The sequence below is a fragment of the Thamnophis sirtalis genome, unplaced genomic scaffold (assembly GCF_051295495.1).
Source record: "Thamnophis sirtalis isolate CommonGarterSnake01/CBP01778 unplaced genomic scaffold, rThaSir2_p1.2 scaffold_13, whole genome shotgun sequence".
Lineage (NCBI taxonomy): Eukaryota > Metazoa > Chordata > Lepidosauria > Squamata > Natricidae > Thamnophis > Thamnophis sirtalis.
The window spans coordinates 21,411,231-21,433,404 of record NW_028261393.1 but is presented as its reverse complement, the minus strand read 5'-3'; positions in this window follow the sequence as shown (position 1 = coordinate 21,433,404).

Sequence of the window (22,174 nt, the reverse complement as noted above, 5' to 3'; positions counted from 1 at the left end):
AAGGACTCCAGAGGATGGTAGAGGACAGAAAGGCCTGGAGGAATATTGTCCAGGGGGTCACAATGGGTCAGATACAACTTCGCAAATAACAACAACAACAACATGGATTACCATAAGATGCTGTACAGGGGGCTGCCCATGAAGAGTGTTTGAAATCTACAGCTGATGCAGTGTCTCAATAATGAAGTGTGTATGCCATTGCCTTCCAGGTACTAACATGTACTAAGTACATGTCTCCAATCCAGGAGGGAGAGAGAGAGAGAGAATTAACTCTATTTTATGTTGAGATTCTTAATCACTCAGATCTTCTAGGAAGGAGCAGCTGAGGGTAGGGAGCCAGTAGGTACTGATCTATAATTCCCAGCAACCCCTGCCAGCCCTGAGCAGTGCTGTGATGTGTCATTCTACTACCAATGGAAGGGATAAAAATCATTTCCCTACTTCTGGATGCTAAATGGACCAAGGGTTCATTTTCCTCTCCCATCTTTGCCAAGCCACTTTGTCCCTTGACCTTGACTAAGCCTACCCATCCCATTCATCACAACATGGGTTGTTCAGCTTGAGTAAAATAAGCCATTCTGTTTGTACATTGTGGTTTGTGTTCAGTGAGCCCAGGCAGCGAGATTTCATAAGCTCTGATTTGAAACTCTTAATTCAGTGCAATGCCATCACTGCTAATCAGGCCCAGCCTGGTGTCTATAGTAAACCCATCTTCTAAATCTTCAAGTGGAAAAGTAATTAAACTATAGAATTTCCAAAAGAGCCCTTGTTTAGAGAAGTATGCTTGGATCTGTACATTTTTTCTACGGATCCCAATCATATTTCCATTCTATAGCAACCCAGATTTTATGGCTTGTCACAAAGAAAGTTCAGAAAGGACACCCTAGAGAGGCAATGCTAAATATTCTTTATCAAATGTTACAGATTTCTCTTTTCTCCAGAAACATTTCTTGGGTTTTAGATCTTCAAAATGAAAAAGTAAAACTATCCACTCTTATTATATTAATTGCAGGTATTTAACTAATGATTTATAATTATTTCCATAGCATCATACATGTTCCATGTTTTTAAACCTTGGCTCAAATTGCTGTCATATCTATTATGGAGACTACAAGCATATATATTGGTCTGTTGTATAATAACTTTGGTGTTTTTCCATATTTTTAATTCTGTATTTTTATTTGACCATACATCAACCAGCCAGCCAGCCAGCCAGCCAGCCAACCAACCAACCAACCACTAACCCTGGATAGAAATAAATTCATATAATTGAAGTCCATATTTTTTAATGTTGTCACAACTTCTTCAAGCTAAACTCAACTTCTGGTGATTTCATGGACCCTTCCTCCCTGCCCTTCTTGTCAGTTCTGCTGTCTTGGAATATCCTGATGGGCAATGAGATTAATTTCTGGGGGTTCATCCACCTTAATTCAGGAAGATGGATAAGAGTGGACTGCACTTTTAAAAAAAACCTGTTCTGTGATGTCAATACCAGACAAAATTGCAGAATCTGCAATATGTAAAACTGGCATCATAGGATTTAATCTCATGATCCCTCAGAGAATTTAATCTGACCCATCTATTGTAGTTTAGATTATAAGTACTGCCTTACATTCCTTGTGGTTTCCATCTAAGAACTAACTCTGTCTCTTGGAGGTTGGATTAAAAGACCTCCAAGGTCCTTCGCAGCCCTGGGATTCTATGATTTAGTCCAACTGACCAGCCAAGATCAGTTCAATGTTGCCACCTATTTGGGCATAGCAAATCATCATTTGTGTTTACCTGATTTTTCAGGCTCCTATAAATCACATCCTCCCTTGTTTTAAAGATGGTTCCAAAGAAAGTGTACTCCTCAAACTGGCATTCTTGTTTCTGAGTTTCAGTTTATCTGCGAATTCTCATAGTTATGTCCTCCTTGCTCCATCATAAGGACAGGGCAAAGTATGACTTCTAGAGATCTGTTTTTATTAGGAGAAGCCTGACAATCTTCAACCAGCTGGTGAAGGAAGCAGAGTTGGACATGTGACTGTGGAATTATTCTGTATTTTCATTTGCACAACGTACAAGACCAGTGTTTGGCAAATTGAAGAGGTCTGGAGTTCAGCTTCTAGAATTCCTAGCTCTCTTGAGCTATCTCTCTCTTTCCCTCCCTCTCTCCCTTTCTCCCCCTCCCTCCTCCCTCCCTTTCTTCCTCCCCCCTCTCTCCCCCTTCCTCCCTCTCCCTCCATTCCCTTCCTCTCCCTCCCCCTCTGTCTCCCTCCCTCTCTTTTCCCTCCTTCTCCCTCCTTCTCCCCCTCTCTCCTTCTCTCCCTCTCTTTCCCTCTCCCTCCCTCTTTCTTCTCTCATCTCTTCTCTTTTTCCCCGATTCCCACAACATACTAAGGCAATGGTTGCCCCCCCCTCCCAATGTTGAGCTGCAGGAAGACAGCTGTGGCTGACAGCATCCCAAGGAACCCATTGAAAACAACAATAGCACTTAGACTTATATACCACTTCATAGTGTTTTACGGCCTCCTCTAAGTTATTTACAGAATCAGCATGTTGCTCCCAACCAAACTGGGACCTCATTTTACTGACTTCGGAAGGATGGAAGGCTGAGTCAACTGGAGTGATTGGAGGAGGAGATGGTCCAATAGAAGCTGAGCCCACATTGTGTTGGGAAAAGAGGTGAAAACACCACTTTGAAACTGGAACAGATAGAGCCGAGATGGTGCAGTGGTTAGAGTGCAGTACTGCAGTCTACTTCAGCTGGATGCTAGCTGCAGTTCGAATCTCACCAGGCTCAAGGTTGACTCAGCCTTCCATCCTTCTGAGGTGGGTAAAATGAGGACCCAGATTGTTGGGGGCAAGAGGCTGACTCTGTAAAACAGAGAGGGCTGTAAAGCACTGTGAAGTGATATATGTCTAAGTGCTAGTGCTAGTGCTAATGTTATTTGCTTCCTGATGGGCTGGAAAGAATTGAAGCAGTGGTGAGATTCAAATTTTTTATTGTCGGTTCTGTGGGCATGGCATGGGTGGGTGGGCGTGGCAGGAAAGGATACTGTAAAATCTCCATTCCCTCCCCACTGCAGGGGAAGGTTACTGCAAAATCAGCTGGCACTCGAGAGGCAGAGAATAGATGGTGGGGGGGGGGGCAGTTAGAGGCGGTATTTGCCGGTTCTCCAAACTATTCAAAATTTCCGCTACCAGTTCTCCAGAACTGGTCAGAACTTGCTGAATACCATCTCTGAATTGAAGCCTGATCATGAGAACATGATTTAAAGAAAACAGCTACTACAATTTCAGAACAGCTGAACTCTGCTCTCTCCCATCCTCAGTCAAGCCTCAATTCTTCTTTCAAAGAAATTCAATTTACAACTGAAGTTTGTATAATAATCTCAGGAAATTATCTGTAGAATTCCTGTGATTATTATGCAATCTTCAGATGTAAATGATTCTAGATCTGCCAGGGATCTTTTAAACTGTTTATTGCCTCTTTTATCATATCTTAAGTGTCTAGCATATAGTTTACGACTGAAAAAAGCCGGGAAGATGACTTATTTAATAACTAGGTGATTTGAGTATAGGAATTAATTTTAACTGCTGTTGGGAGAAGACCGAGCTGAGGTAAAGCAAAGGAAGGCATCAGGAAGGGGTTTGAGGCAGCTCAGTTGGGAGAAATGGTGTGTGTGGGGGCACTGTCTTTATTTTTGATGTGAGGTAAAGGTAAAGGTTCCCCTCGCACATGTGTGCTAGTTGTTCCCGACTCTAGGAGGCAGTACTAATCTCCGTTTCAAAGCCGAAGAGCCAGCGTTGTCCAAAGACGTCTCCATGGTCATGTGGCCGGTATGACTCAATGCTGAAGGTGCACGGAACGCTGTTACCTTCTCACCAAAGGTGGTCCCTATTTTTCTACTTGCATTTTTACATGCTTTCGAACTGCTAGGTTGGCAGAAGCTGAGACAAGTAATGGGAGCTCACTCTGTTACGCGGTGCTCGGGATTTGAACCACTGAATTGCCGACCTTTCTGATTGACAAGCTCAGCACCTTAGCCACTGAGCCGCTGCGCCCCTCTTTATGTGAGGGGAATGATTACAAATTGTGTAATCGGGGAGATGACATTGTGATGCACACAATTTCTCTTGTCGATCCGAGGCAACACATCTGGAGGGGAAGTTAAAAGGAAAATTAGACATTGGGTTGGAGGGAACTTGGTATGTGTGATTGCATGGTAAGGGCCAAAGGAAGGAGGCAATTTTCACCTTCTGGTGAGATTTAATAAATTTAATAAACAAATAAATAATCCTTAAATAAAACTAATCTGTCAGGGTTGCTCTCCTCTAGGACTGACCGGTTTGATTGCCTTGCAGTCGAAGGGACTTGCAGGAGTCTTCTCCAGCACCAGAGTTCAAAGGCCTCCATTCTTTGGCGCTCAGCCTTTCTTATGGTCCAACCTTCACAGCCATCCATTGCAACTGGGAAAACCAGAGCCTTGACTATGCTCACTTTTATTGTCAGGGTGATGTCTCTACTTTTTAGTATGCTGTCTAGATTTGCCTTATTAAGATAACCAAACACAATTGTGCAAATACAGCCAAAATATAGATTTGAAAACTGATCCAGTAAAGCATGTTGTGTGAAAACATCCATATTTTAGTATCACCGTTTGACAGATCAATGCATTTTTCAGGAGTCAGATTTACCCCTGGGATGTTGTCACCATCTTATGCAAGGTATTTCTCATTTGCATCCTCAGTTTCCCTGTCTGTGAAATGGGTTTAGCTGGATCAGGAAATTGAAATGTTCTGAGCCTCAGCATTCCCTCAGGCCTAGCCTCCAGTTCAGGCTCTTGCTGTTTTCATCACACAGCTTGGTTTTCCTGTGAAATGGATCTATGGGGGCTTCCTCCCCAGCAGCAGTCATTGTCTGAAGGCCAAGGAGGTGTGTCCAAGGTTACCCCTGACGTTTTCTATTTCAGAATTCCTGAGATGTCCACCTGCTCTTAAAGGTTGGAGGCCTCTTTTGCTTTTTCAAAGATAGCCTGCTTGATTATGTCATTTATTTATTCCTCCATTGTCATTTATTTATTCTAGGAAGAGTGCAGAGAAGAGCAACAAAGATGATTAGGGAACTGGAGACTAAAACATATGAAGAATGGTTGCAGGAACTAGGTATGTCTAGTTTAATGAAGAGAAGGATTAGGGGAGACATGATAGCAGTCTTCCAATATCTCAGGGTTTACCACAAAGAAGAGGGAGCCAAGCTATTCTCCAAGGCACCTGAGGGTAGAACAAGAAGCAATGGGTGGAAACTAATAAAGGAGAGAAATAACTTAGAACTAAGAAGAAATTTCCTGACAGTTAGAACAATTAATCAGTGGAACAACTTGTCTCCAGAGGTTGTGATTGCTCCAACACTGGAAGTCTTTAAGAAGAGATTGGATAACCACTTGCCTGAAGTGGTGTAGGGTTTCCTACCAGAGCAGTGGGTTTGACTAGAAGACCTCCAAGGTCCCTTCCAACTCTGTTATTCTAAACAGAGTCCAGTTCTAAAATCAAAGACTCTGGCCAGCTTTCCATTCATTGTTCTTGGAGGTTTCCCTTTAGCCAATGAGCCCCTCAAGTTAAAATGGCAACCATGATGGAAGAACACACACACACACACACACACACAGACACACACACACCAGCCACATCTTTGTTTTATTATTATTTATTTTATTCATTACATTTTTTTGCCGTCCATCTTCCCTACAAGATGATCCTAGGTTGGCTTACAAGTTATTAAAGGAATGAAAACAATTAAAATGATAAAACATTAAAACTAGACAGGTTGAAAGAAGATTATGAAAAGCTGTACTATTGCCCCACCACAGCCGCCATCTTGACTTTATGGACAGCCTCAGCCAAATCTTGTCTTCCATTCTCTGCTTTGATTCTGTTTTCTTTGCAGGGCGTTTCGGTGACGGGTGATGGAGACCCACGGCAGAACGGTCTCTCCCTCCTGAGTCTACATACTTCTTCATATGCCCATATGGAGTCGGACGGCTATGGAATGTTAAGAAGTATGTATCTTTGGGATCGATTGTGAGCATGGAGCCTTCTCACCGCTCGGACAGCAGGCCGCTGCAGGAGGAAGGCAGCCAGCAGGCAGATCCGGTTTTCTTGTGCTCCTGGGGCTGGTAAAAAGGAACCAGATCGACTGGCGACTGATTTGGTCCCCTTCAACCAGCTGGGGGGGCACAAACAGCTTCTGGGGTCTTCTGTACACTCACCGTAGGTGTCCACAGAAGGGGAGAAAACTTTGAAGGTGCAGCATTTTCCTTCCTTCTTCCCTCCCTCCCCTCCCTCTCCTTTCTTCCTTCCTTCCCTTCCTCTTCTCCCTCTCCTTCCTTCCTCCTCCAATCCATCTTCTTTCCTCCCTTCCTTCTCCCCATCCATCTTCCTTCCTTCTTCCTCCAATCCATCTTCCTCCCTCCCTCCTTCCCTCCCTCCTTCCCTCCCTCCTCCCTCCCTCTCCTTCCTTCCTCCCCCAATCCATCTTCCTTCCTCCCCTCCCTCTCTTTCCTTCCTTCCTCCTCCAATCCATCTTCCTTTCTCCCTTCCTCCTCCCATCCATCTTCCTTCCTCCCCTCCCTCTCCTTCCTTCTTTCCTTCCTCCTCCCTCCCTCCTCCCATCCCTCCCTCCCTTCCTTCTCCACACTGACATGATAAACTCAACGGACAACCTTGAATGAATCTTGAAAAGCTAGAAACCAAGTGCCAAGGGGAAAAGCAAAAACCAGAAAAATTAGAAAAGGCACAGATATAACATTTTTAAAAAAGAGTACATACAGGGAATATCATCTGGTCTTTTAAAGCAACTTAACATTTAAAAAAGAGTGGATAAACTTTGGAAGTGGCTCCCCAGCTATCTTAGGCCACCTGTATCCCCGGCCCCTTTTCAGCTCCTGAAAGTTTGCAATGCAAAAATATGGCAGCAGGACATCCCTCAGAGGGATTGACAATGAAACAAGAAGCAAAGAGGCTATTTTATTTTTTTAAGTCTCCTCCTTCTGATATCTCCCAAAGTGAAGGAGCTCAGCCCCTTCAGTGTCTTTCTGATTGATGCTTTGAAGAACAGGCTAAAAAAACACCTCCATCTAGAACAGGGGTCGGCAACCTTAAACACTCCTAACCGGAAGCCCCCCCCCATTCAATTCTGGAGCCGACTGAAAGTCTCCTCCTAGCACAGCGCCCTTTTTCCTCTACTTGTCCTAACCAAAAGCCCTATCAATTGTGACAGGGAGCCACAGCAGAGGGATGAAAGATCCACATGCTGCTCCAGAGCTGTGGGTTGCTGACCCCTGGTCTAGAAACTTCCCTCTCAAGCTAGTTGTGAACCATAAAGAAGCCAGTGAGCATCTTTGCCCATTCTTGCACCTCTGGCTCCTTCATTGTAGGTCTAAGCCTCTGCAGGTAACCCTCACCTGTCTCTTTCTGTCCTCCAGCTTCTTTTTCCAGTCAGAATCCAGACTGGGAGCTCATGGAGATACAAGGTTGGTTGGTGTTTTAATTTGATTTGCTATTGAAACTCTGCAAAGATCTGCACTTGTATTCTTTTTATCACATTCTTATTGCTCTCTGTTGCCATAAAGCTTATCATATTACTAGCACTATCATAAATGAGAGAACAGATGCCAGATGTTTTACCAATCATACTGCGGTCTTTTTTTCCTCCTGAATAGTGTTTCTAATCCAGAAGAGAAGGCATCATTTCAGATGGGAAGCAAAGGAAATCACCATAAATTTTGACAAGAGCTAGCAAGGGAAGGTCGCCTGGGTTGAACGGCATCTTCTTGTTGTCCCTTCCAGCTCTACAATTCTACAATTTTATGATCTGAATTCTTGCACAGAGCCAATATTTTTAGTGATTGTTGCTGATAATAAAGCTAATTCATATTTTAAAATAAGACCAGATACTCGAATTGCTCACCCCAGCAAACATTTCCACCCAGGTATTTCTTACCAAAAGGGTGGCTCAGTAGCTAAGATGCTGAGCTTGTCGATCAGAAGGTCGGCAGTTCAGCAGTTCGAATCCCTAACACCACGTAATGGAGTGAGCTCCCACTACTTGTCACAGCTTCTGCCAACCTAGCAGTTTAAAAATGCAAGTGGAAAAATAGGAACCACCTTTGGTGGGAAGATAACAGCTTTCCGTGCCCTTTCGGCGTTTAGTCATGCCAGCCACATGACCATGGAGATGTCTTTGGACAGCGCTGGCTCTTCGGCTTTGAAACGGAGTTGAGCATCGGGCCCTAGAGTCAGGAACAACTAGCACATATGTGCAGGGGAACCTTTACCTTTATTTCTAACCAACCCTTTTCTCAATTGGTTGGACATTACTTCTTCCAGACTGTCTCATCGACTTCTGAGTGCACCAAAGAACTAAGAAGGTTGGTACAATCAGGAGCTTCCAGGAGGAGAAACTCAGAAATACCTCCGACCGCCCCCAAACCCCTCCCCCCACAAGATCAATAGTGAGCATGGAAGCTTCTTCACAAATTCTCAAAGTGGCTCAAAACGTCTGTGCCACAACCACCACAATCACAGGTCTAAGACAAAAACTCTGATGCACCTAGTGGTGGCTGAAGATGCCATGGATAAACAAGACCAAAAATAGAGTGCCAGTGCCCACCTAGGGACATTCACAGGAGGGGAGATGTCACAAAGAAATTAAGATGTTACAAGTGACAGCCCAATTAAAACCCTGCCCTTACTTACGTGTTCCATGGGAGGAACTTCAGTCAAATGACCAAGGTTGATGCCATTATTGTTTTTACTATCTCTGGTGGACACCCTTGTGCCACCCTCCCCCCCCTCATATTTCAGGTGAAGAAATCCATCCCTACCAAAGCCCACCAGAAAATGTAAGGGTTATGTTCTCATTGTATTGTACTTGGATTATTAGATTCTGCAGTAGGTGACTCTTCATTCATTCATTCTTAGGGCTTCTTGTGTTCTTTTTTTCAAGGCTGGTCTTTGAATCTTTGACTGCTGACTTCTGGTTGAATTCCAAAAATCTCTGAGCCCCTGTGTAAGGTCCTGACATGAATAGGGAAGAAAGTGCTGGTCTCCTACTGTCTTTACTAGCACTAGTGCAACCAACACACTGTTGTGCAGCCAACTCACAGCTGTCCAATAGGGAAAGAAGCAGTTTGTGTTGGAGATACTGCAGAGGTGGTATTCAGCAGGTTCCGACCACTTCTGGAGAACTGGTAGCGGAAATTTTGAGCAGTTCAGAGAACCAGTAAATACCACCTCTGGTTGGCCCCACCCCATCTATTCTCTGCCTCCCAAATCCCAGCTGATCAGGAAGGAATGGGGATTTTGCAGTATCCTTCCCCTGCCACACTCATCAAGCCATGGCCACCAAGCCATGCCCACAGAACCAGTAGTAAAAAAAATTGAATCCCACCACTGGGATATGGCCATATATTCAGTGACCAAGATCATAGATGTCTCAATGATTAGATCATATGAGGTAATCAATCTTCTTCTTCCTACGAAGGGTTCCCTCTTTCTGTGAATCAAGCCAGTGATTGCCCCCTTGTAAATGGCCATAGGGGGAACTGCAGGGCATAAAGAATCGAAGGGACTTACTCTCTGGAAACAAATACTGTGGGGTTAAGACAACTGTAACATCCCTCCGGGGGGGGGGGTGTCTGTGTGTGTCCATGTATGTTCCAGCATAACCCTGGAATGCCTGGGCCACTGAAATGAAAAGAACTGAATTATATCTATAGTGTCAAGTCACAGTACTTTGGACAGTGATAGTGTGCATTTTGGATTCAAATTCTGTTAAGATACAGCCTGTTGTGCCTTAAAATGGATTCTACTGTACAGCACAGTGGAGTTGCCATGGTAATGGCTTCCCAGTACTCCACAAAGGGTCTCCTTCTAATACAGGATTGGGATAAATACATACTTGGGCTACGCCGGGTTATCAGCTAGTATAGAATAATAGAGTTAGAGGGGATCCACTCTAGTCTGAGTCCCTTAAGAGCAGGAGACCCTATACCTTTCTGGACAAATGTCTATCCAATTTCTTCTTAGAAACCTACAGGGATGGAGCACCAGCAACTTCCAGACGTAGGCTGTTCCACTGATTAATTGTTTTCACCCACAGGACGTTTCTTCTTAATTCTAGGTTGGATCTCTCTTTGATAAGTTTCCATCTGTTACTCGAGGGCTTTGGAGAACAGGTTGACCCCCCCCCCCCTTTTCTCTATGACAGCCCCTCAGATATTGGAAGACTGCTATCATGTTATCCCTAGTTGTTCTTTTCATTAGACTGGACTACCTTGTTCCCTCGATCGCTTATTGTAGGGTTTAGCCTCCTGTCTCCTAATCGTCTGTTGCTTTTCTCTGCACTCCTCCTAGAATCTCATCTTTTTTCTGTAGTGAAAACCAGAGCTAGATGCAGTATTCCAAGTATGGTCTTACCAGTGCAGTATAAAGCAGTACTAACACCTCACATGATCTTAATATCATCCCTCTGTTGGTAGCCAAGGAGTACATTGGTTGTCTACTAGGATATCTATGTTCTGACCTAGGCTTCCTCAAACCACGAATCAGACTCCTTGTCCCAACAAAAAGCCCTTTTTATTAATTTACTTTGAATTCAACCTATTCACATCCAGCAAAGTCTTTCAAGGGAGGATTTACAGTCACAGACCTTATCTGGCTTGGAGAGCTGCCACGCCGATATCTGCAAAACCTGGCAAGGAGTCTCGGAGAGTCACAAACCGATTAAGTGAACTAATTGTCTCCTGCAAACTCCACTCCCCTTTCGCTCTTCTTTTATTCCATATGGGAGGGGTTTTCACCATCTACCTGTGGCCTTACTCCCAAGGTAACCCTTGTTCCTTAGCTGTTCCCTGCAACTCTGTGCATGCGCACACTGGGAACAGGCTCCAGCTGTTCTTGTGCTTCACTGATGTCTGACTCCAAAGGCAGCTGATAACTTTCAGACAGCCCTGGCCACATTTCTGCCTCCGACACAGAGCCCTCATCATAGCCTTCCCCAGACTCCAGGACTGGCCCATGTTCCTCCCCAACTTCCTCACTGTCTGAATCTGCTGCCAGCTCCACTGGTCGCTGGTGGGCCACAATAGCTGGTAGCCAAGGAGTACATTGTCTTTTTGGGTAGCTGCAGCAAATGGCTGGCTCATAGGTAAGTGGTTGGCCACTAGGATACCTAGAGCCCTCTCACAGTTACTGCTGTTGAGCCAAGAGATACAGTAGGTAATAAGTGTCAGGACCCACTGAGGCAGGACGAGGACTTTGCAGCTTTGAGAGAGCCCAGATTCCGCACTACCTAGCTTCCTTTGAAAATAGTTACAACAGATCCCATTGTAACTTAGCAGGATGCCAGGTTCATACAATAGGCTAAGACAATCAAGTCCTTCAACAAAGTTGAGCCAAACCCTCCTTCCCATCTCTTTTTATAGCTCAGTCTCAGGATGCTGTCTGAATGCAGCCACTCGATGGCAGCATCGCTCCTTAATAGCCTACGGACTGCCTAAACTGAAAAGACTTAAAAAACATAGTTTGACATGAAATATTCCTTATTCCACAGCTTGGCTTCTTATATTGTTATTCTCCCTTCCATCGGATGGCCAAACTTTGAGGGTTCAGAGGCCATCATTAGCCATGTTTAGCACCTGATCACAGTGAATGTGACAATGATCCCTAGTCAACCAGTAAGTTTCATATGTACAGTGTAGGGACTAAAAGTCCATGATGGCTGGAGAATTCTGGGAATTGAAGTCCACTCATCTTCAAGTTGCCATGGTTAAGAAATAATGGTCTAGATCAGTGATGGCAAACTTTTTTGGCTCGTGTGCGATAAGGGGGGGAATGCAGAGGGGTCATTCGTGGGCGTGCCGCACCCATAATGCAACGCGCGACCCCCCTAGTGTGCATGTGCGCATGAGAGGCGCTCCCCCCCATTTTTTGCATGCTTTTTTCACCCTCCCCAGGGGGAGAATGAAAACAACCATCCCCCCCCCCGAGACCCTCCGGAGGCTTCAGGGACATTCAGGAGGCTTAAACTGACCCTACGAGAAAACCGGAAGTCCGTTCCCGAACTTCCAGTTTGCCCATAGGGCCTGTTTTTTGCACTCCAGAGCTTCAGGGAAGCTCCTGAAGCCTCTGGGGGGCCTCCAGGTGGGGGGTGGGGAGCTTTTTTCCTATAAAGCCTCTGGAGACTGGAGAAGGCAAAAAATGGCTTTAAAAAAGGCTGAACTCCTCATGTGCCCTACAAATGGCTCCGTGTGCCACCTGTGGCACGCGTGCCATAGGTTTGCCATCCTGGATCTAGATTCTAGATTCTTCTTGATGTTTGATGAACTTAGGGTTACCTGATCTGAGCTCTATAAAGCCCTAGTAAGACCACGCCTAGAGTACTGCATCCAGATTGGTCACCATATATAAAAAAGATGTTGAGACTCTAGAAAAAGTGCAGAGAAGAGCAACCAGGATGATTAGGGGACTGGAGGCTAAAACATATGAAGAACAGTTGCAGGAACTGGGCATGGCTGGTCTAGTGAAGAAAAGGACCAGGGGAGACATGAGAGCAGTCTTCCAATATTTGAGGGGCTGCCATAGAGAGGAGGGGGTCCAGCTATTTTCTTCAAAGCACCTGAAGGCCAGACAAGGAATAATGGATGGAAAGTGACCAAGGAGAGATTCAACCTAGAAATAAGGAGGAACTTTCTGAGAGTGAGAACAATCAACTAATGGAACAGAAGTTGCCTTTGGAAGTTTTGGGGGCTTCATCACTTGAGACTTTCAAGAAGATACTGGACTGCCATTGGCAGAAATGGTGTATGGTCTCCTGCTTGAGCGGGGGGGTTGGATTAGATGACCTATGTTAATCTATTAAGCCAATTGAGGAAGCCAGAGTCACATAACTATGTGATTTATTTAAAGATTACATGATCTGTTAAGCTATAAAAATCTAGATCTCAACTATATGACAGAAAATACTGATGAAAGATTGAGGAAATATTGTGTAGCTCCACAATCTGTTCTTCTATACATACATACATACATACATACATACATACATACATACATACATACATACATCAATAACAATAGCAGTTAGACTTATATACCACTTCATAGGGCTTTCAGCCCTCTCTAAGCGGTTTACAGAGTCAGCATATTGCCCCCAACAATCCGGGTCCTCATTTTACCCACCTCGGAAGGATGGAAGGCTGAGTCAACCCTGAGCCGGTGAGATTTGAACAGCCGAACTGCAGAACTGCAGTCAGCTGAAGTAGCCTGCAGTGCTGCATTTAACCACTGCGCCACCTCGGCTCTGCATACACACACAAACACACACATATATATGTGTACTTGTTATCATTTTAAGGTTTTTAATAACAATACTATTTGTAATTGCCTTGTAAATATTGCTTTTTAGCTTTCTGGTACACCTTCTGGAGTCACTTGTCTCTGAGATGGGCAGGCATATAAATTGAATGAATAAATAAAACAAAAAGCAGCAATTTCTGTATCTTTTGGTGGTAGCTTGGATTTTTTTCAGTACAAACATGGTAGTCCAAAGGAAGACAGGCATTCTTTACTATTCTCTGTTGAGGCCAGTGGGTGCTAAATAAAAAAAGGAAGATTCAGTACAATACAATATAATACGGTGTCATATGTGGCACAGATGATAGGAAAGCAATTTTCTTGAAAAAAGGAATGCCAACAGGGAGGTCAAAAAACATTGGCTGGGGAATTCTGGGAGTTGAAGTTCACCTATCTTCAAGTTCCCAAGTTTGAGAAACACTGCCCAAGATTGTCTCTTTATGCTGCCCACCTATTCTGCACTGCACACAGTGGCTCAGTGGCTAAGACTATGAGCTTGTCACTCAGAAAGGTCGGCAGTTCGGCGGTTTGAATCCCTAGTGCTGCTCATCACAATCAGCCAGATGTTTAGACTGGATTTGGCATTTTAGTCCATCTATCAAGTCCTGGTCATGGACTTTGGGTAGGCAGATGCTGTTTGAGGTTGTTGCAAAATATATTGTTGCAGGATGATGATGATTATATATGCAGCAATGTGAAATCATATGTCCCAATTCTTTAGCTGATAATGGCCTTCATGTGCATTGAGTTCTTCTGAAGAATATAGGATGTTGTAATATATTGATCCCTAGAGCAGCATAACGGAGTGAGCTCCCATTACTTGTCCCAGCTTCTGCCACCTAGCAGTTCCAAAGCATGTAAAAATGCAAGTAGAAAAATAGGAAACACCTTTGGTGGGAAGGTAACAGTTTTCCATGTTCCTTCAGCATTTAGTCATGCCAGCCACATGACTACGAAGATGTCTTTGGACAGCTCTGGCTCTTCGGCTTTGAAACAGAGATGAGCACCACCCTCTAGAGTCGGGAATGACTAGCACATATGTGCGAGAAGAACCTTTACCTTTACCTATCCTGCACTGACTGCAAAATTCTGCAACCTTATTTTGAAAATGTTAGTGAGGAATTGGGGATAAAGCTTGCAGATCTTATTATGGCCACTGGAAGGCAACCTAAACAACATGTTGTCCAAAAAATCTGCTATTTAATATTTAGCTACCTGCAAAGATGGTCCACCTAGAGATGCCATTGAACTGCAGCTCCCTTCAGCATCAACCAATATGGTCACTGCTGAGAGATGCTAGGCATAATCACTCACCCACATATGTCAATCCACAGTGGTAGGTCTGTGTACAGTCTTGATCAAAAAAGCAGATGGTGGCTGTCACCAACCTAATGCCCTCCAGATATGTTGGGGTTATAATTTCTGAATTAGCAGCCCATGTAATTATGGCTAAGCAGTAATGAATATTACATTCTGGCATTCCTGGGAATTAATCAGTTGAGGGGTACAAGATGTAAAGAAATTTCCTCATGGCTTAGGATGCTTTCTGGAGCTGAAGATACCAGTAGGTGCCCAGCTGAGAAATGCATCAATCATTTCTAGATCTTGCTTCTTGCAGGATCAACTTTTAGAATCTCAGCTGAGTTGCTGTGATGGAATGTAGCCAAGATTCCCAGGAAGGAAGGGCTGTGTCAGCCTCTGACAGGCTGCATTTCAGAGGAACAAGAGACAGCAAACTTTAGATACTTAGATTGGGAGGAAGAGAGTCAAGATAGCTTCTTCCGAAAAGTTCTCAAGTATGTCTTTAATGGGGGAAGGAGATGCTTTGCTTTGGCAATATTTCTGCCTATAGCTGTGGAACACTAAGGGGAACTGCTTAGAAGTAACTCTGCATGTCTTTCTTGTTTTGGGGAGGGGGGGGGATGACAATTGCTGCATCAAACCTAAGGAGAAACACATGCAGACTTGGTATTCGGCCAGTTCCGACCGTTAGCGGAAATTTTGAGTATTTCGGAAAACCGGCAAATGCCACCTCTGGCTGGCCCCACCCCCATCTATTCTCTTCCTCCGGAGTCCCAGCTGATCGGCTGAGTCTTCTTCTGTTGCCCTGCACAGCAGAACGGAGCTGGAAATCAGGTTAGTGGAGTGGAAAGGGAATGGAGATTTTGCAGTATCCTTCCCCTGCCACTCCCACCAAGCCACTCCCACAAAACTGGTAGTAAAAAATTTTGAATCCCACCACTGCACACATGCCAAAGCTTTGAGCTATTCTGACCTGGGGGATAAGGAGCAAGGGAGATCTAAACACACAGTTGTGATGGTCCTACCTGCAATTCCAGGAGGCCATCACTGATTGCATGTGATAATCACATAATAGTATTAGTTCATCCCCTTTTCCTATCAACAAGAATCCTTCCAACTGCAATGCTGTCTCGGAGAGGATCCAAAAAGCTGACGGTATGGAAAGAGTATTCAAGGAAATGGAAACATCCCTCCATATTTTGTAACAGGCTGGAGAAAAGGTTAGGCATCAAGTGGATGGGAGAGAACATGGCATACATTTCTGGCTAATAACTGAGCACCGGTTGGCTGGCAGTTCTCAACGTTTGGCTATTGCCACAAAAGGACAAGCAAAAAGTTGGGTCTGGATTTCTAGCCCATTTAAAACAAGTCTCATCTTCATAGTATTCCTATGTCCAGAAAGATCTGGAATGGTCACTGATTTTCAAGATCAGTGAAAGGATTTCAAAGACTTCACAGGAAGATGAACAGAACAGAATAACAGAGTTGGATGGGACCTTGGAGGTCTTCTAGTCCAACCCCCTGCTCACAGTGGCTGTCCAATCTCTTCTTAAAAGCCTCCAATGATGGAGCACCCACAACCTCTGAAGGCAAGTTGTTCCACAGATTAATTGTTCTCACTGTCAGGAAATTCCTCTTCAGTGCTAGGTTGCTTCTCTGCTTGATTAGTTCCCATCCATTGCTTCTTGTCGTGCCTTTGTGGCAACCCCACTGCTATCATGTCAGCCCTGGTCCTTCTTTTCACTAGACTAGACAAACTCAATTCTGGTAACAGTTCTCCCACCTTCAGCCCCCGGATCATCTTTGTTGCTTCCCATTATCATATTTTTGTACCACACACTTTCTCTCCATTGTTAAATTAATCCATTTTCTGGGTTTACATGGAACTCTAAATCGCTAATTAATCAAACTGTTAAAGACTTTTTGTTAATTAAATGTGGATGAGTGGGTGGAAGTGGAGGAAACATTTATCACGATTGCAGAAGTCACAGCATTGGGTGAGGTAGTTAATTCCTACAGAAAGGGAATTAGAAAACAATCTTCTTAGGTTACAGAAGTGGGATGAGAAGAACGAACTGAACTGAGCAGAGACAATTGCCAAGTCTATCACTTAGGAGACAGAGAACAAATGCAGAAACGAATTGGGGCAAGACCGACTAGGCAGTGGGACTTGTGAAACAAATTGGAGGAAGCAGGAGAAACATGATTTATGGATTCTTTCCACCACTTTTATAATATCTTTGCTATGGATAACAGGATAGGTGTTCTGACCTAGGCTTCTCCAGCACAAAGCCAAGATCTTGTCCCAATAAACCCCTTTTATTTAATTTGTCTCCAGCAAAGTCTTTCCTCTCCCACAGTCTTAAGTGTCAAGATAGTTCACAATTACCGACCCTTCTCAGGCTTGGAGAGTGGCCAGGACGATATCTTTCAGATGCCGCAATACTTGGCAAGAATGCAGGAATGCGGGAATGAACTAATTGTCTCCTGCAAACTCCACTCCTCTTTCGCTCTTCTTTTATTCCCTATGGGAAGGGGCTATTCATTGTCCACCTGTGGCTTTACTCCCAAGTTGACCCCTGTTCTTTAGCTGTTCCCTAAACACCAAGGGGTGTTCTGACCCAGGCTTCCCAAGAGCAGGAAGCAAACTTCTTGTCCAACAAAAATACCTTTTATTAATTGACTGTGAATTCTGCTCATTCATATCCAGCAAAGTCTTTCAAGGGAGGATTTACAGTCACAGACCTTCTCTGGCTTGGAGAGCTGCCAGGCTGATAGCTGCAAAACTTGGCAAGGAGTCTCAGAGAGTCACGAACCAATTAAGCAAACTAATTGTCTCCTGCAAACTCCACTTCCCTTTTGGTCATCTTTTATTTCCTCTGGGAGGGGCCATTCATCATCCACCTGTGGTCTTACTCCCAAGTTGACCCCTGTTCTTTAGTTGTTGTTCCCTTCTTCTGGCAACTCTGCGCATGCGCACACTGGGAACAGGCTCCAGCTGTTCGTCTGCCTCACTGATGTCTGACTCTGAAGGCAGCTGATAACTGGCATACGGCTCTGACCCCCTCTCTGCCTCCGACACAGAGCCCTCCTCAGAGCCTTCCCGGACTCCAGGACTGGCCCATGTTCCTCCCCAACCTCCTCACTTTCCAAATCTGCTGCCAGCTCCTGGTGGGCCACAACAATAGGAAGGAACAGATAGGAGGGCTTAGGAGGCAGCAGTTAGCAGCATGTCTCCCCAAGTGTGGGTTACACCTCCAAATGCTGTCATTGACATTGGCACATACCCAAGGCCATGCCAGGAAAGCCCTTTAGACTCCTGGCAAGTCCTTTGGCGTCCCATCCCACCTTCCTCTCAGCTGGGTGATTAGGAATCAACCATTGTCCATTTGCCACATTTGGAAAAAAGAGAGAAGGAATATGGATTTCCACCCATAGAGGGCCTGCCTAGAAGATAAAGCAGTCCAGGGTCTGAACTGCATCACCGCTCCTCCTGGTACCTTTGGAATTTGCTCCCTCCACAAGCGCTTTTGACATTGTTTGGGTCAGACTCTGGACCACGTGCTTCTCTCCTCTGGGTGGGCAGCTGGGTCAAAAATAAAGACATTTGTGCAGAGCCACAACCCCTTGGCTGGAGGCAAGGGAAAAAAGGATGACGAGAGACACAAGAGAGCAAGCCAACCTTTGGATCGCCAAGTAGCAACACATCGGAGAGATAAGGGATGACAACACCACAACAGAGGAGCGCATGACAGTCAAAAGAACAAGAAGGATTTTGGGGCAGCAGAGTTCAGCTACTGGCTGTCAGCTTGCCAAGAACAGGCTATTTTGAGCTGCTCTTCAGAAAGTATGCTAGGCTTGTACTGTACCAGCTGAGCAGACATGTATGTGCAGCTTCCGTCTGCCAATTTATGGATATGTTGAGGTCTCTAACCTTCTGCAATTGCTGGAAGCATTCTGCTGAGCCATGACACTGGGAACTAAAAGGGGAAAGTGGTGCAACTGGAGACCAAATGGGAGGGCAGGATCCTCCCTTCTTAAGCCAAGCCTCAGTTAAAGGAATTGGATGGGGGAGGGGAGAAGGGGAAGAGGAAAGAGGGAGGAGAAGGAAGAGGGGGAGGTGGATCTGCTGTCTTGCTTTCTGTCCCAGATTTGAAACATCTATGGATGTTCACTAGGGTGCTGGAGAAGACTCCTGCGAGTCCCTTGGACTGCAAGGCGATCAAACCGGTCAGTCCTAGAGGAGATCAACCCTGACTGCTCTTTAGAAGCCCAGATCCTGAAGATGAAACTCAAACACTTTGGCCACCTAATGAGAAGGAAGGACTCACTGGAGAAGAGCCTCATGCTGGGAAAGATGGAGGGCAAAAGAAGGAGATGGCAGAGAATGAGGTTGCTGGATAGAGTCACCAAAGCAGTAGGCGTGAATTTAAATGGACTCCAGAGGATGGTAGAGGACAGGAAGGCCTGGAGAAACATTGTCCATGGGGTCGCGATGGGTCAGACACGACTTTGCAACTAACAACAACAAGGGATGTTCACAGGGATGGTAAAAAAGCCAAGTTGGCATCTGTGACTGTATAATTGAAGCCCTGCCTTTTAAAATGTGAAATGTACACATAAACTCATCTTTAAAAAGAAGCAAGGTTTTGATTGTGCAGTTAGACAACTATCCTGACTTTTTTGACCTTCCTCTATCCAGTCCTGCAAACATCAGTTCCATGTTCACAAGGTGCTTCTGCGTGGCCTGAAGAGTGCTGGTTTCTTGTCTTGACCATTGCAGGCCTTCCAGTTTTGAGAAAGTCCATGAACTAGCAGTTTGTAAGGGATGTGTAGAAGCTGCGCCTCCTCAGCTTCTCCTAGGAAATGAGGTGGGCAGTTGGCCAGACAGCTGAATGATGTGTGGCAACACCACACAAGGGAGGACAATGCAGGAGAAAGCCAGAAGCCATGTGGTTGTGTCTTCTCTTGCCTTAGCCACTCATCTTGAGCAACCCTGAGATTAGGACAGAAAAATTTGCCACATGCCCTCTTTTTGCAAGATAATTAAAACAACAAAAACGAAAACCATTTGCTAAATGATCTGTTTCCCATCAAATGTCCAAGTGTGCACTTTTCTTCCTTTGCTCTTATAATATTTCTTGCAGGCTTTGACTATAACAAACGTTCATTCATTTGCCATTAAAACAACCTTTTCCCAAATCTGAGGTCCTGAATATCGTCAATGGGGGGGTGTCTATTACTTTAAAAAGACAATCGTTTTGATATAACAATCCTCCAGTCTGTATTTGGAGTTGGGAATTTTGTGGCCTCATAAATTGCCAGGAAACGTGGTGGCTCAATGACTAAAGATGCTGAGTTTGTCGATCAGAAAGGTCGGCAGTTCGGCGGTTCGAATCCCAAGCCCCACATAACGGAGTGAGCTTCCGTTATTTGTCCCAGCTTCTGCCAACCTAGCAGTTCGAAAGCATGTAAAAAATGCAAGCGGAAAAATAGGAACCACCTTTGGTGGGAAGGTAACAGCGTTCCGTGTGGCTTTGGTGTTTAGTCATGCTGGCCACATGACCACAAAGACGTCTTCGGACAGTGCTGGCTCTTCGGCTTTGAAATAGAGATGAGCACCGCTCCCTAGAGTCGGGAACAACTAGCATGCTTGTGCAAGGGGAACCTTTACCTTTACCTATAAATTGCCAGATATATTTATAATTATGAAGGAAAACCAGTGTGTGAAGTCTGGCAGAATACCTTGGACGTGCAAAGTAAAGCTCAGGGTGTACTTTTGAAGTTTGTCCTGATTGTATCATACCTCTCAGTTCAGTGCCAAGCCTCGCGTAGGGGCTTTCAATCAATATCACCTAGTATGCACGTGGCCATCAGTTTTTTTGTTGATAGCCCATCCCAGAGTTTAGATTAGCAAACATTCCTTGTTTATCTCTCTGCCTCTGCAAGGAGCATGGTTGCTATGACCTAGAGAGACTTCTTGCCCTGATCACCTAAAGCTCAACTTTACTCCCAGCTACCGTTTCAAGAGACTCAGCTTTCATTGGCTGCTGAGAAGTCAGGACACAATCCTAGGTGACCATTGGTTGGCTTTAATGGGTAGAGACTTCCCCCTCTCTCCTTAGTGTTTGGGTGGACAAGAGTGAAGAAGGAATGAGATGATTCTGCTGACTGAGCATTGAGTCTCAGTCAGTCTCCTCCTGACCAAATTCAGGTTAACAACGAGGGAGTGACAGAAGCTGAGGGTCACCTCAGTTGGTTTCTGAGAATTACTCACGTTGTCAATGAGATCTTCTCCGAGGAATTCGGCAAACATCTTCAGTTCACCCTTCCTCCACTCGATTGATGTTCTCAACAAATCCATGCTGGGTTTAGCCCAGGGGTGGGTTGCTCCTGGTATTACTGCCAGTTCAGTCCACACGCATGCACATTTGCACAAAAATTGGTCTCCGTGTGCGCAAAACATTTTAAAAAATCAAATTCGTGCAATTACAATTGTTCTGCGCAGAACCGAAAATCAAGATGGCGGCCCCTTAGGAGAATCGGTTCGCGGGTGTGGTAGGCCTGGGTCGCTGTCGGTTCTAGAGGCCCAGGCTGCCAAACCACTATCGGTTTGGCTGAACCAGTCTGAACTGGTAGGAACCCACCTCTGGTTTAGCCTGGGAAACAAGCAACTGACCCTCTCAAGAGGTCATCTGATGAAGCTTGTAACTGAGCAAGAATTCAAGATGAGACTGTCCACTCAGTGGTGGGTTGCCAATTTTTTTACGGTTTGGGCGCGCTCCCAACCACACACAATGCTTCTGCACATGTGCTGAAACATCTGGGCAGGTGGGTGGAGCCTCCCGGCGCTGCTACTATCAGTTCACCCGATCCAGGCCGAACCGCCAGCCCACCTCTGTCTCCACTCCTGTCTGACAACCTTCTGACTCTTCCATGAGGAACATCTGTAGACCCAAAACATCTGTCTCTTGAATCTGGAACCTTCTCTAAGCATAACAAACAAATACTTGTTTGATATGCTTAAAGAAGGTTCCAGATATCTGTGGAGATTCTCAATCATCCAGGCCACGGTTGTCCCAAAAGTGCTTTTCAAAAGTCAACTAGACTTTCTTACTTTTTTCTTTGAAAACGTTCCACTTCTCTTCCAAGGAGCTTCTTCAGTTCTTCTGAAGAAGCTACTTGAATGAGAATAGATTGAAATGTATTCCCCCAAGCCCAGTTCTGTTCACTCACTGAGCTTCATTGTTATTGCTATTTATCTATTTTCTGTACATTTCTTTGCTTGAGCATGTTTTTAAAAAATGTTAATGTTTCGACTATAAAGTTTTGTCGTCTGCCTAGAAATTTTGGTTTGGTGTGGATTCTTTAAAAAAAAAGAGGCAATTTTCTGTTATGTTGGTACAGGAAAAATGGCAGAAGTACAAAGTTAAGATTCAGGGCTTTTTAAAAAAAGGAAGCATTCTAGTCC